Below are 12,208 nucleotides of genomic sequence, written 5' to 3' on the forward strand. Positions count from 1 at the left end.
ATATATATATATATATATATATATATATATATACATATATATATATTATATGTATAAATGTCATTATTAATATTGAAATTCAGAAAAGTCGAGATTTACTTTCAAAAACAAACCATGGTGGTGAGACATCTGTCAATGAACTGATGGCACACACGCGCGCGCGAACACGCACATGCAAACAAACACACGCGCGCGCGCACACACACACACGACCCGATCCCAGCGGTTACACCCCCCTCTGACGTCACCCGGGTACAAGGAGCGCAAGTGGGCGCCGGTGCGGCTCGCGCGCACTCACCCGGCCGCTGGCGCGCGGCACCGTAGCACACCCCGACACCCTCCACTTTACTTTCTCCACTTTGTTCCATCTTATCTTATTCACCTCACGGTCTTCCACTTCCCAAAAAACCCCACAGGGCGGCCGAACTCGGTCGCGCTCGTCTCCGAAGCTCGAACGCAGGGCGCTCGTTTGTGATCGAAAGTTGGATTAAAGCGCAGCCACTTGAGCCGGGAGGACACATCTGCTGCCAGATGCTGCTCCGAGGATGAGAGGCGGCGAGGCGCGGACCGGGGGCAACCAGCGGAGTCCCGAGCTGCCGATGGTAATTCGCTTTTCATTGGTTATTAGTCTAAGGTGTGACACTCACATGGACTAAAAGAGACTTTCTAGAGCCCTGCACAAGGTGACTTTTATGGGGAGATCGTTCGTTCGTGTTTTAACAAACTCAGCATTGAGAAAAAATGTTGGGAACAAAATGAAAAAACCACGTATCCACACGCGCCAGTGGCGGGGTTTTATCCATAAGTTTGAACTGATCTGAGCTGAACTGAACTGGAGAAGCTCCATCAGTCTTCTGTGAGGACTGTTAATCGTCCCAGACATCACATGTCGACATCGGTTGAGCCCAGCAGAGTTTCACAGTTTATCAGGCCGCAGCATTCAATGTCTTGAGAAAAACCCCCCAAAACACACAGTGTTATTATATTCTGCAAAACTGCAAGATCAGTTGTTGCTGCGAACAGACTGCTCATTGCACAAAAAGTCCAGACACACATCTTCCTCTTCTCCTCTCTGCACAACCCACATTCACGGTGATGTAGCTGAAGCAGGCGTGAAAACAATTCTACATCACACAATGTTGCACGACTAGCAGCAATATCACATGAGGTGAGATTTGACCGTAAAATATTATGTTACTGCTTTTAGATTTTGTGGCGTTGCATTGCGTTCCGCTGCACGTCTCTGTTGCACTTTTGTATTTCTTTTTACGTGTTTAAGCTGAGCGTTCTGAGGAAGCTGGCAACTGATCCTCTGCTTATTTACTCATGAGTAAAATGTGTCTAATTATGTACTGGGCAGAATAAACACATTGGTGCTCCTCTGTCTACACGGTTAACACTGAATACACAAGCATTTTTAATTGTTAGGGGAGTCAATTGTCCAGGAGTGATTTTGATCCTAATTAGACCCACTTGAGCAGCATCACGCCCGTGAGAGAACAACATGTGGGCCCCTCAGTTCCCTTGTGCATCTTGAATTGTGGCTAATAAGTGCGTCTATTGTCAACAAGCAAACACTTTCTCACACATAACGAACCAAACGCGTTCATTTATTTTGACCACAGCACATCTGTTACTTGCAGCGGTGGTACGGGAGACGCACGCTCTTGTGCATACAGGTGCACGCCATGAATAAGGGATGTCTCGCTGTACGTATGTCTCGAGTGGTAATTTGTAAACATCAACGGGGGAGACGCATTTGCTTCAATGCATACAAAACACACATTAGTGCAGTCCTGAGATACATTAAGTAATCTTCTGCTTTCCTAAAGTGCTGCCACAATCAGCAGGGTGAACCGTTGCATGGTTGTGAGTTCCATTATGTGTGTGTGTGGCTGAATCTTAACACAAGGGGGGTCGGGGGGTCGTATGCGATAACAGGTCGCATTATGCGGGCGGTGCATTGTGCAGTCTGTAAAAGCTACAGGACTGCACACTGTGATCGGCCCCAAGAGGAGAAAAACAACTGAAATCAGTGAGTGCTTTCTGATCTCCCCCGAGCTCTGTACTGCGTGTCAGCACCGTACCCTCCGTCCCCGAGGGCTTCGGCCTCTCTTTCGTGGCTTCATCAGAACTGAAGATTACACTCAAATGATTCATGTGACTAAGGATGGCCTTATATTCGCATCGCTCCCGTCTCCCGTAAGTAGAATTTTGAGGCTCAAGCCAAACAGTGTCAGCGTCATACGAGCGCGGTCTGCTATTTGCCTCTGAGGCTTGAGTGTACTTATGTGGTAGAAAAAACCCTTTGCTATTCTTGTTTCTTCAGAAAAAAAACATGCCAAATGATTGTGATGATGATGTGTAAACCACAGTTTCCAGTCTGGTAACGCTGTGTGGTGGGATTGTGTTTTGTTACAGCCGACCTACAGCATCATACCAAGTTCTAAGTTTCGCAGTCTTTCATTCTGCCTTTGACGACCATATTCCCCGGGGGTGAGAAATTAATGTTGCAGAACAAGATGGGCACATCAGATTTGACTAATCGGCACAGAAATATCGCAAAAAAGAAATGTGTGTTGGTTTGCAGGTGCATAAAGATTCTACCTGTGTTAGGAAAATTACGTTTTTACAACTCAGTAAAAGTCTTCATTAGAAAAGGTGGCGGTGGTGAGAGGAGCAGAACTTTTCACTCGGTAACAGGCAGATAGTGGAAGGGGAGGAGAATGCGGCCAATGGCAGGCTTTCTATCCGCAATCTACATCCAGTTAGTCGGACATGACGGTTCATGATGGTTAGGTGCGATACATAAGCGACATGCTGCAGGATTGAGGTTATGAGAGGTGAGCAACACTTGATGCCTGAGAGAGGAAGGAGGAGGAGGACGGCCTCACATATCTCTGTCTCTTGTGGTTTCCTGACTGTGAGCCATCAAGCTATCAAGGAGAGTGCAAGAGAGAGAGCGTGCGCAAAAACACAGTAGCTTTGCCTATTTCTTGCGGTGCTCCCTTCCGTTTTTCTTCGGTAGTAGTGCAGGGAATAGAGTTCACCAAGCCTGAGAGGAGGTAGAGATGAGAGTCATGCAGATCGAAACTGGTGCAGAGATACGAAGACACAGCCCGAGCATGCAAACAAAAGAAACAGAATTGTGGCGAGAGAGAGATGATAGGGAGATCCTCAGCTGGATGATGGTGGCCCGTGGTTGTGCGGACGACAGGTGTCAGGAGGATCGTCCGTGTCGACACCCGTCAAGTGACCACGAATGTCCTGTGCAGCACCACAGGCACCGCGTCAAGCGAACCCCCACAATGGAACCGGGGAGACTAAGAATAGCATCGACTACACAGAGCTGTCACTCTGGATTGTAACCGAGCTGCGATAAGAGTCCGTCTGGATACCGCTGCAGGGCTCCACTTAGACCTGTGTGCCATGCAACCTACAACACCTAGTCCACACACACACACACACACACACACACACACACACACACACACACACAAACACACACACAAACACTCCAGAAAAGAATTCTCAGGTGAGCAAGCATTGCAGCCTGTTGCTCGCAAACATACTTGTACGTACGCAGTGTTTATATTCACCGTTTGAATGGGAAGCATCAGAACCGATCCCTTCCTGTTCCGCGGCAGGAAAACATCTACTGCTTATTGAATAGACATCGACTGCCATGTTGCTTTGAGCCACGATCTGATGGGTGATTTCGCTCTCCGGCTTAAACGGATAAGTTGAGAGTTTATTAAATCTCCCCCGAGTACACCCAGCGGTGTGCCAGTAGCAGGACAACTGTCAGTTCCTTTAATGACCTCTATAACCTCTTTGGAACGATCCCTATACCTCTGGGGGGGGGGAATTGAATTACTCGTTTGTTTCTTTCAGAGCAACGCACGGACGCGCTCGCTATAGCAACGGAAAAAGCGGCATATGTGTCTCGTGAATCGATGCTGAGCTAACTCTTTCACGTCGCTGGGGTTTCGGGGGGGGTTCGATCGTGAAGGAGGCACACAACGCGTCGTCGTTTCTTGATTTCATTTGTCGGGCTCTGTTCTTCGCCGACCTTCGTCAGGTGGCTGGTTTGCGTCACGCAGGCCACGGCGCAGAGCAGATGGTGCTCTTGTGTCTTGTTCACACTTAACGTGTTTACTGGGAACGATTTTCCTGAGTGGCGTCCCCGACGAGGCTCTCTGGGTCCTCTCTGTTGCCTTCACCTCTGCGTCGTCCGCTCAATACCAGAACCAGAATCAGATATGAAGTGCAGTAGCACATTCCATCACTTACTGTGGCCTGGGCGGCTGCCAACATCGTACCTTCCTGCCCCTGTGAACAAATGCAGACAGTGTTTTTTGATGTTGCCTGCTCTGCGGCACGGAAAACGGTGAGATTAATCAACCTGACATGCCACAGGAGTTTGCTCGATGTGGACGTGCTGAATTGTTTCCGCGGCGCGGGTCAGCAGGGATCGGCCCTTTAGCTGTTGTCGACAAAAGAAACTCAAACATGTTTTTTTATTTATACATATTTGAGTCCCCGTAATTGTGTGTCTTGCCGCAGTCAGAAAACATTGCGTCACCCCTTTTCCACTTTCTCACACACACACACACACACACACTGAACATAAGAAAGCGATTACAAGATAAAGTAAATAGAGCACAACCAGCGATGCAGTGCCGTGGAGAGAACCAGTGCATCAATTCGTTCTTCGTTCAAAAAAGGGCTTTGCTATTTCAGCCTCAAAGCACGACGACCTCGCTTAATTCTCCTTGGTCATCAGCCAGACACCGAAACACTTAAATGATATCCTTCCTGCCTTCACCCAGTCGTTTCAACAAAGTGCTGCAGGGAATAATTTGAGGATTAGAGCGTCTCAGTGTGTGTGTGCGAGGTTCAGCGGCGAATATCTGATGGTTGGCGACGACGCTGTTTGCGGGAAGTGGAGAGTTTTCATTTGTCCATTATTTGAAGTCGATACCTTCTCCGCGTCATCGACGACGGCCCATCCTGTTTTCTCCTCACAGAGTTGCTGTAACTGAGAAGGTGCTTCTGCAGAAGAAGTTTGAACTTCTTTTCTTTTATAGAATTAACTATGTTCCAATAATACCTTTTTCCTCATGTAACGTTTCATTATTCAAAATGATGTAATGATAATATAGAAAAATGTAAAATAGCTTACAAACTTGGAAAAATTATATAATCTTGTAGCACACAAACGAATGCCCTGACATTACCTCGTAATCATTTTTTCCAAGTTGGTAAGCAATTTTCCTTTTTTCAGTGTACATGAGGAAAATAAGGGTTCAGACATTGTTACGATTGCAGGGGTGAAAAGAGCGAGACTTTCAGGTGAAATTATGCTGCCGAGTCAGTGGCTTTGCCATAAAATCAGGAAGAAACCGGACATTTGGTCTCATGCATGGTTGAAAACGATTTCATATCAAAACAGCCAATCAGCAAGTCCCCTGTTTGACTCCTGGTCGGCCGGAGCATTTACAGTTTCATGTCTGTCTCTGCGATTGTGATGTGTACTTTTTTTTTTTCTTGGCAGATTTCTCAAAGTGATAGATTGTTCTTGTTTAAATGAAAATGTTTGCAGTCCCAGATATTTAACTGTCAGCACTCTCTGATTGTATGAGAGGAACAGGGAGTGAGAGTGAAGATCAAACAGTCCTCTTGATATTGAGCTCAGCAGACGTGGTCAGATAATATTTGGAGGACTCCCTCCCGTGTGCTCATACCTCACTTCTGAAGGGTTTCTGGTAAATAGCACACTAAAAATCCAATCAGAGTTTATGTGTGGACAGACTGAGATATGCGGCTTTGCTCAGGAGGTCGTGACAGGAATTAAATCGGAGGTCTCCGATAAATCACGAGAAGTCAGTGGGTTGCAGTAATGGAAACACATCACTTGTGTCCTCCGAGATGAATCACACAATCAGGCTCAATGTGGCTTATATGATTACGCTCTTAATGACCAGCCTACACGCCGCAGCGTTGGCCAGACTGGGGCTCGTGTGCCTGTGCCTGTGCATGTTCCGGGGGTCCTCGCCGGCCCAAAGTGCGGATCAAAGTTGAGACCGTGCAAAGGTGGCAACTGTGTTGGCGCACGGCTCACAGCCCCCGTCAGAGCGGGAGTTAACCTGTCAGTCCTGTGGGAGGTGAATTCCTCTTCGGTGTGCGCGGAGACGTTTCCACGCAAAAGGGCGAGCGGAAAAACATTTAGCGCAGGAGAATCAATACCAGCTGAGGTTCGCCAGCAGGATTTGAAAGGATAAAAGAACACAACAAGGATTTGCTTTTCTCTGAACTCTGCATTGTAAACCCTAGAGGAGGTAACAGTATTGAGCCACTTTCTGTTTGTTCAGATCCGCAACGGCGAGGCACTAAAAATACCCCCCCCCCCCCTTATTGTGTGTGGGTCGAGGGTCAAGTGTCGCTCCTTTTGCTCCCCAACACACCCTTTTATCACAGTACAGAGCACAAACAACAGTTGGTTTATCTCAGCGACTGCTCAACTGGAAGCTCTCTCAGCCGTGCCTTTTCCATGGCCTTTGGTTCGCACGCCGTCCACTCCTCCAAAGAAATGACCTGTGAAGTTTGGTCCACCGCTCATTTTCAGAGCGTAAGGTTTGTTGTGTGTTTACTCCTCGAATGTGTGTCTTTTGTTGCAATTATTACATCTAATTATGAGGAGGACAGATAGTTGCACATTGTTTTGACTTTATTGTGATTTCCCCTGAAATATTCCCATTAGGAGCTGATTAAATTTCATACAAGTTGTATGTCCCCGGGCAATTATATGCTATTGTGTTTCCATCTGAAACAATGTGGAGAAAATCAAATCACCGTAGTTTGCTGCAAACAAGGTCCTCGTGCACAGCTCAGAAAAATATAAAGTGATGAGCAAAAATGGGGAGGAAAAACACAAATGAGCAACCGATTATGTGCCAGAGAACAGTAAACAATGGCTCAACTAAAGACGTTTAAATGGTATTTTCAAAATCCGAATTTAAAGCAGATTGAATTATTGTTGAAATTTAAATTTCATTGTAACAATGATTGATATTCAAAATGAATAGATAAACCCTTGGATGCCGTTTTTGAAAAGGAACGCACAGTATGTTTTTCTGTTGGAATATCTCCCTCTTAAAAAACCGGCTCATAAAATGGATCGTTACTTGACAATATTTGTTATAGTTCTGCATCCAACACAGCTTTAGGTCATTGTTTGGCCGGTAGACCAAAACCACCAGAAAGTGTGCCCACATTCCTCCAGAAGTGATGAAATTATTGAGGGAGTCTTGGCATTACTTTTCTCCTCTGGCGGCTGTGCATAGTCGCAGGAGTAATATGTGTGAATTTCGATACGGAGGCATTTTGCCTCACTGCGGAGTGAATGTGTTTCATGCATGATGAGCTATTGCAGCATCCACAGGAGTGGAGAGTATGAGCACTACTGGGAGATAAGTGATAAGTTCACATTCACAATGATGTGTAATCATGGCTGTGTTCAGCTTCAGAGACATCAGATAAGAATATGTAGGGCATCCGGAAGAAAAATGCTTTGTTTTGCAGATGTGAAAAAGAAGAAAAGAATCGCAATGTTTCATATCATATTGAAACATGAAACTCCTTCTCTTCTTTCCATACACGCCATTCTGCGACCACATAGATTTGGCCTTGGGAAGGTTTTGTTCAGGTGACTTTTCAACCTTTTTTTAACTGCTTCTCTGGCAACAGTAAGACTGGAAAAAAAAATTCTCATCTGAAAACATCCACACTCGCAAATGTCCTCCAGTGATCGCAGCAGTTTGCAGCGCTGCCGCAGGGCTGCCTGTTCCGCGGCAGGTAAGCGGTTTGGAACGAGGGCTGCACACGAACTGAGGCGTTCCAATTGCAGACGGCGTCAGACTAATATCTTCCAGAGAGCAGCGGTTTTGGTCGGTGTCACCTTTTCGATGAATCAAGCCTTTCTCTCCTTCTTCTGTGGTGGCGATTGTTGGTGGGAGGTGAAAAACAACATGGCCTCTTGCGTCACAGAGGAGACTGCTGATGTCAGTGTGTTTTTGACCCTGGGGGGGAGAGGGGGGAACTTGGGCCTCCACGCGCTGTGTACACAGCAGGAGACATTGACCTCCATCCCCGTGTCACACACACACACACACTCTCTCTCTCTCTCTCTCTCTCTCCGCTGTGGGCTGTCACAAGAGCAGACCGACAAAGTTTAATTTTCGTGACTAAACCAACGTAAGTACAACAGCGTCTGTTGACAAACACGATACAGTTTCTTTAGGCATATGCTCGCAAGGAATAATTTACACAGGTCAAAATAACTCATACAAATTGAACAGGCTTTTGTCACCCAGTCACCCATCAGTGCTATTTTGTGCACAGTTCAGAGCCTGGTTCACACAACGCAATCTTTTTTGGGCCCGATTGCCACAAATTTTGGAACTTTGGAACAGACAATGGTGACATATTATGCAAAAATCACTTTTTTCAGTGTTTTATGTGGTGCCTGCCAGCCCACAAACTGTGAAAAAGGACCACCCTGTCGGTTTCTTTTGGTCAGCTGGCTAAACCCTACTGTGTTTTTTTTGCATTTCTGAAATTTCTGAAATATACAGTATATATACACAATCATTCCCACCTACAGGCAATTTAGGGTCGGCAGTCAACCTGCGTGTCTTTGGACTGTGGGAGGAAGACAGAGTACCTGGAGGAAACCCACACAGACTTGTGGAAAAACCACACAAACTCTGTCTGACAGTCAGCTTCATATATATATATATATATATACATGCAATAAAAAATAAATGGACAAAAAAAAATCACATATTACATTACTCTATGCTGATAAATGCCGCAGACTTCATGTCAATTCTGCAGTTTGCATCTGCTGGACTTTCATCATGTGCTGCGTATCAACGGAGGGGCGAGGTAATGTCAGGGCATTTATTTTGCTTTCAGGACCCAATAGCCCCACACCCTCCACCGGTCTGTAGTTGACTGACTCGCTGGCTTTCGTCTGTCAGCGCGGTGATTCATGCCGGCACCTGGGCCGAACAGCTCTCTCCTGTCAAACCTCATCTCCTGCACGGCTTTAAAGAGCTGCCATTAACTATGCTCCTCTCCCTTTCGCTGGGCCACGATGTCATAAACTAAACACATCAAATATTCATCACACACTCACACACGCTGCTGCGATGGGGTATTACTCATGCTCCACTGGCCTCTGCCGAGGGTCCTTTCCAAAAAGCTGGAGACAGCCTCGTACCGCATCCATCCAGCGGCTCTTTCTCAGGCGTTGGCAATCAGCGCACCAGAAATGATGTGCAAACATACAGTAGGAGCAGCGAGTAGGAGACGTCCCAGTTCAACCCTGCCTTGTTTATAAAGATCACTCGAAGGTTTAACATTTCTGTAGAGAAGCTGTCGAGTAGATAAATCCATCTACAGTAGTGCTTTTGTGGTGTGGTGTGGTGTGTGTGTGTGTGTTTAAGGGCCATGTAAGTGTTTAACCTTTATTTGGCCAAAGGCTATTGGTCACAAATGTCCTACATTTGTTATTTTTGAGTTTACTCAAACGGCATGTATATGTTGAATAGTGAAATATGCTAAGGCTACATATCCGGTCACACTTCTGTTTCTGTTACCGCCGTATCCTCGTGGTTTTGCGACAGGCGGTTGGTCGTCAAGCAGTTTTGTAACGCGCTGTGTGAGGTCAGCGGGCGCCCTGGTTTCGACACAAGTGACATGTCCATTGTGACTGGAGCATCATGGCGATAACGGACCGCATCGCTAGTTTAACCCTGGGATTACTTGATTAAATAAACAAGTATCCAGCTTCCTGCCTGAAGTGTGAGTACGTAGATTTAAAAAAAAAAAATTAAGTCTGAGTTTAAATTTTTTGGAGTCAAAACGAGACACTCTGCTTACTATGTGCTTTAAGAACTTAGACCTAGGTAGACGTCCACTAAAGTGTGTGTGTGTGTGTGTGTGTGTGTGTGTGTGTGTGTGTGTGTGTGCACTCATCTGTTTTACTGCCTACTTAGTCTCTGTTTGCTGATGACATTACCTGCATTACACGGCCACCTCAATGTTTCTCACAGGCGGCTTTTTGCAGCCTGACATCACTGCAGCTGTGACACAACTGTATTAAGGACACACTGTACAATTCACTACACTGTGCTGTGCTGTTGTAACACATCTAAGGCACCTAAAGATTAAAGGGAAAAAAAACCCAGATTATTTTAAAAGCATATGAGTTTTAATCAGAGTTTATCGAAATGTTGCTTTTTTGTCACGATTTAGCTTGATTGATTTTTCTCTTGTCAAAAACGGAAGTAATTGTGTGTGTGTGTGTGTGTGTGTGTGTGTGTGTGTGTCTATGATGGAAGACTGAAGATCTTTGTGTTTAGATTCTTGGTTGGATGAAACAAGACATTTTAAGGCTGGATTCTGTGATGGCCTTTTTTTCCTTTTGCTGTGATTAACTAAGAAAATAATTGGTAGATCACTAAATGTAAAATTATCCTCAGGTGCAGTTCTAGTCCTAACTTGAAGTGTACAGACCTGGGGCTCTACATTTACCCTCAACATTCTTGACCTGTCTTACATCTACCTTTTTACCGAGCCGTTCTCTCTGCCGCTCGCTGTTGCGTGACTTGCTAATATCTCGCTCACCTTGCACCACACTTTCTCACGAATGCCGGGAGATGAGGATGACGGTGCACAGTGCACGCCAGGCCTCCTCAGCGAAGGGAAGGCAGGATGTGTTATATTTACGGTCTGCAAACTACGTCTCGCCACATCGGTCTCGCCTGCCTAATTAAATGACTGAAAACAAACCAGGCCAGAAGCGTCTGACAACATACGGTGCGCGCGCTCACGGACCAGCTCTCTGTTTTCGCCGTTCACCGTGTCTCGGGCTGGAGCGCGCGCTGATTTGTGCCTGTCCATAACATCTGCCTCTTGCGACTTGGACACTTTGCGCAGTTGAACTCGTTCATAAGTGGGGTCAGTTGCAACAAGTGAACCCGGAGCTCTTCAATCGGAGAACCCATGACACTCGAGGCCTACTTTTTTAATTCTCTGCAGCTCTGCAGTGGAATTTAAGGCATTAGCATCGCCGCCCTTACAATCCTCACACAGGTGCCAAGGTTACATTCACTGAGGCACCTTTTGCTCTGCAGCCGGAGTCAAAAGAACGAATACATTTGGCAGCATTACAACGCACTTGAGGTAAAGTTTACACAATGAAGCTTCAAGCGACTGTCTTTCTGCTGCGAGTGGGTGTTTGCGTGTTGTAATTAATTATACCTGTGTATATAATGTGTACACTATAATAACTGATGGAGCAGCCGACAGGCCGTTTTGCCCTCTCTGCCGAGTGGTAGTAAGGAATCAAGTTCATTTAGATTAAGGATGAGACAGATGCTAAGAGCAGGTAATGGAGTGAGATAACACCGATAAGCAATATGAGCAATATAAAAGAAAAAGCAGAGTCAGGAGCCGAGGGAGCCGAGTGAAATCAAGACAAATCGTCTTCATTTACTTCACGTGTCACAGTGTGAAATGTCCACATGTTGCACTGACACGTATTACAAGAAGACCTACAACTTTAGACCTGCGGCACCTCTGCCAAAGGAGATAATTCATTTATCATCAGAATCTACTGAGCGAGAATTTTGCACATTAATATAAGTATAGTAGTGACGTGACCTTTATAATGATTTACTTTATACCGCCACTGTCAGCTCTGAGGAACTTCAGCCTCACCAGTTATTTGAGGTAACTGCTGCATTCATGCGCACACACACACACACACACACACACACACACACACACACACACACACAGATCTCTCCCTGAATCATCGGTGTAGCCCGAAGGTTTGAAAGTATAGCCGGCCGATATAATCTTGGTTGTGAAAAGTATTAATTCACCACCTCTTCCTGGAAATTAAAAGATAAGGCTCCTGTGATTTTAATCTTTATTGTTATCATCAACGAATCAAAAATCCACAATCAACATGGATTCATTTTGTTAATGGTGTTTAGCTAAAACCTGATAGAGTGTACATCATTATTCAGTGATATGGACGTGTAAACACATAAACACGTAAAAAGTGATATAATGTGGCATTTGGCTGACAAACTGTACACTTACTGTCATTATAATGAATATAGTCCATCGG

General features: G+C 45.6%; 1 protein-coding gene across 1 annotated transcript in view; it reads left to right on the top strand.

The window, feature by feature from the left end:
• The first annotated feature begins 282 nt into the window (after positions 1–282).
• Positions 283–12,208, top strand: part of gcgra (glucagon receptor a) — a 31,289-nt gene continuing 19,363 nt past the window's right edge. Inside the window, exon 1 of the mRNA XM_035615179.2 lies at positions 283–602. The gene's annotated coding sequence lies outside the window, so the exon portion shown is untranslated. The remainder of the gene's footprint in view (positions 603–12,208) is intronic.

The sequence above is a fragment of the Scophthalmus maximus genome, chromosome 17 (assembly GCF_022379125.1).
Source record: "Scophthalmus maximus strain ysfricsl-2021 chromosome 17, ASM2237912v1, whole genome shotgun sequence".
NCBI lineage: Eukaryota > Metazoa > Chordata > Actinopteri > Pleuronectiformes > Scophthalmidae > Scophthalmus > Scophthalmus maximus.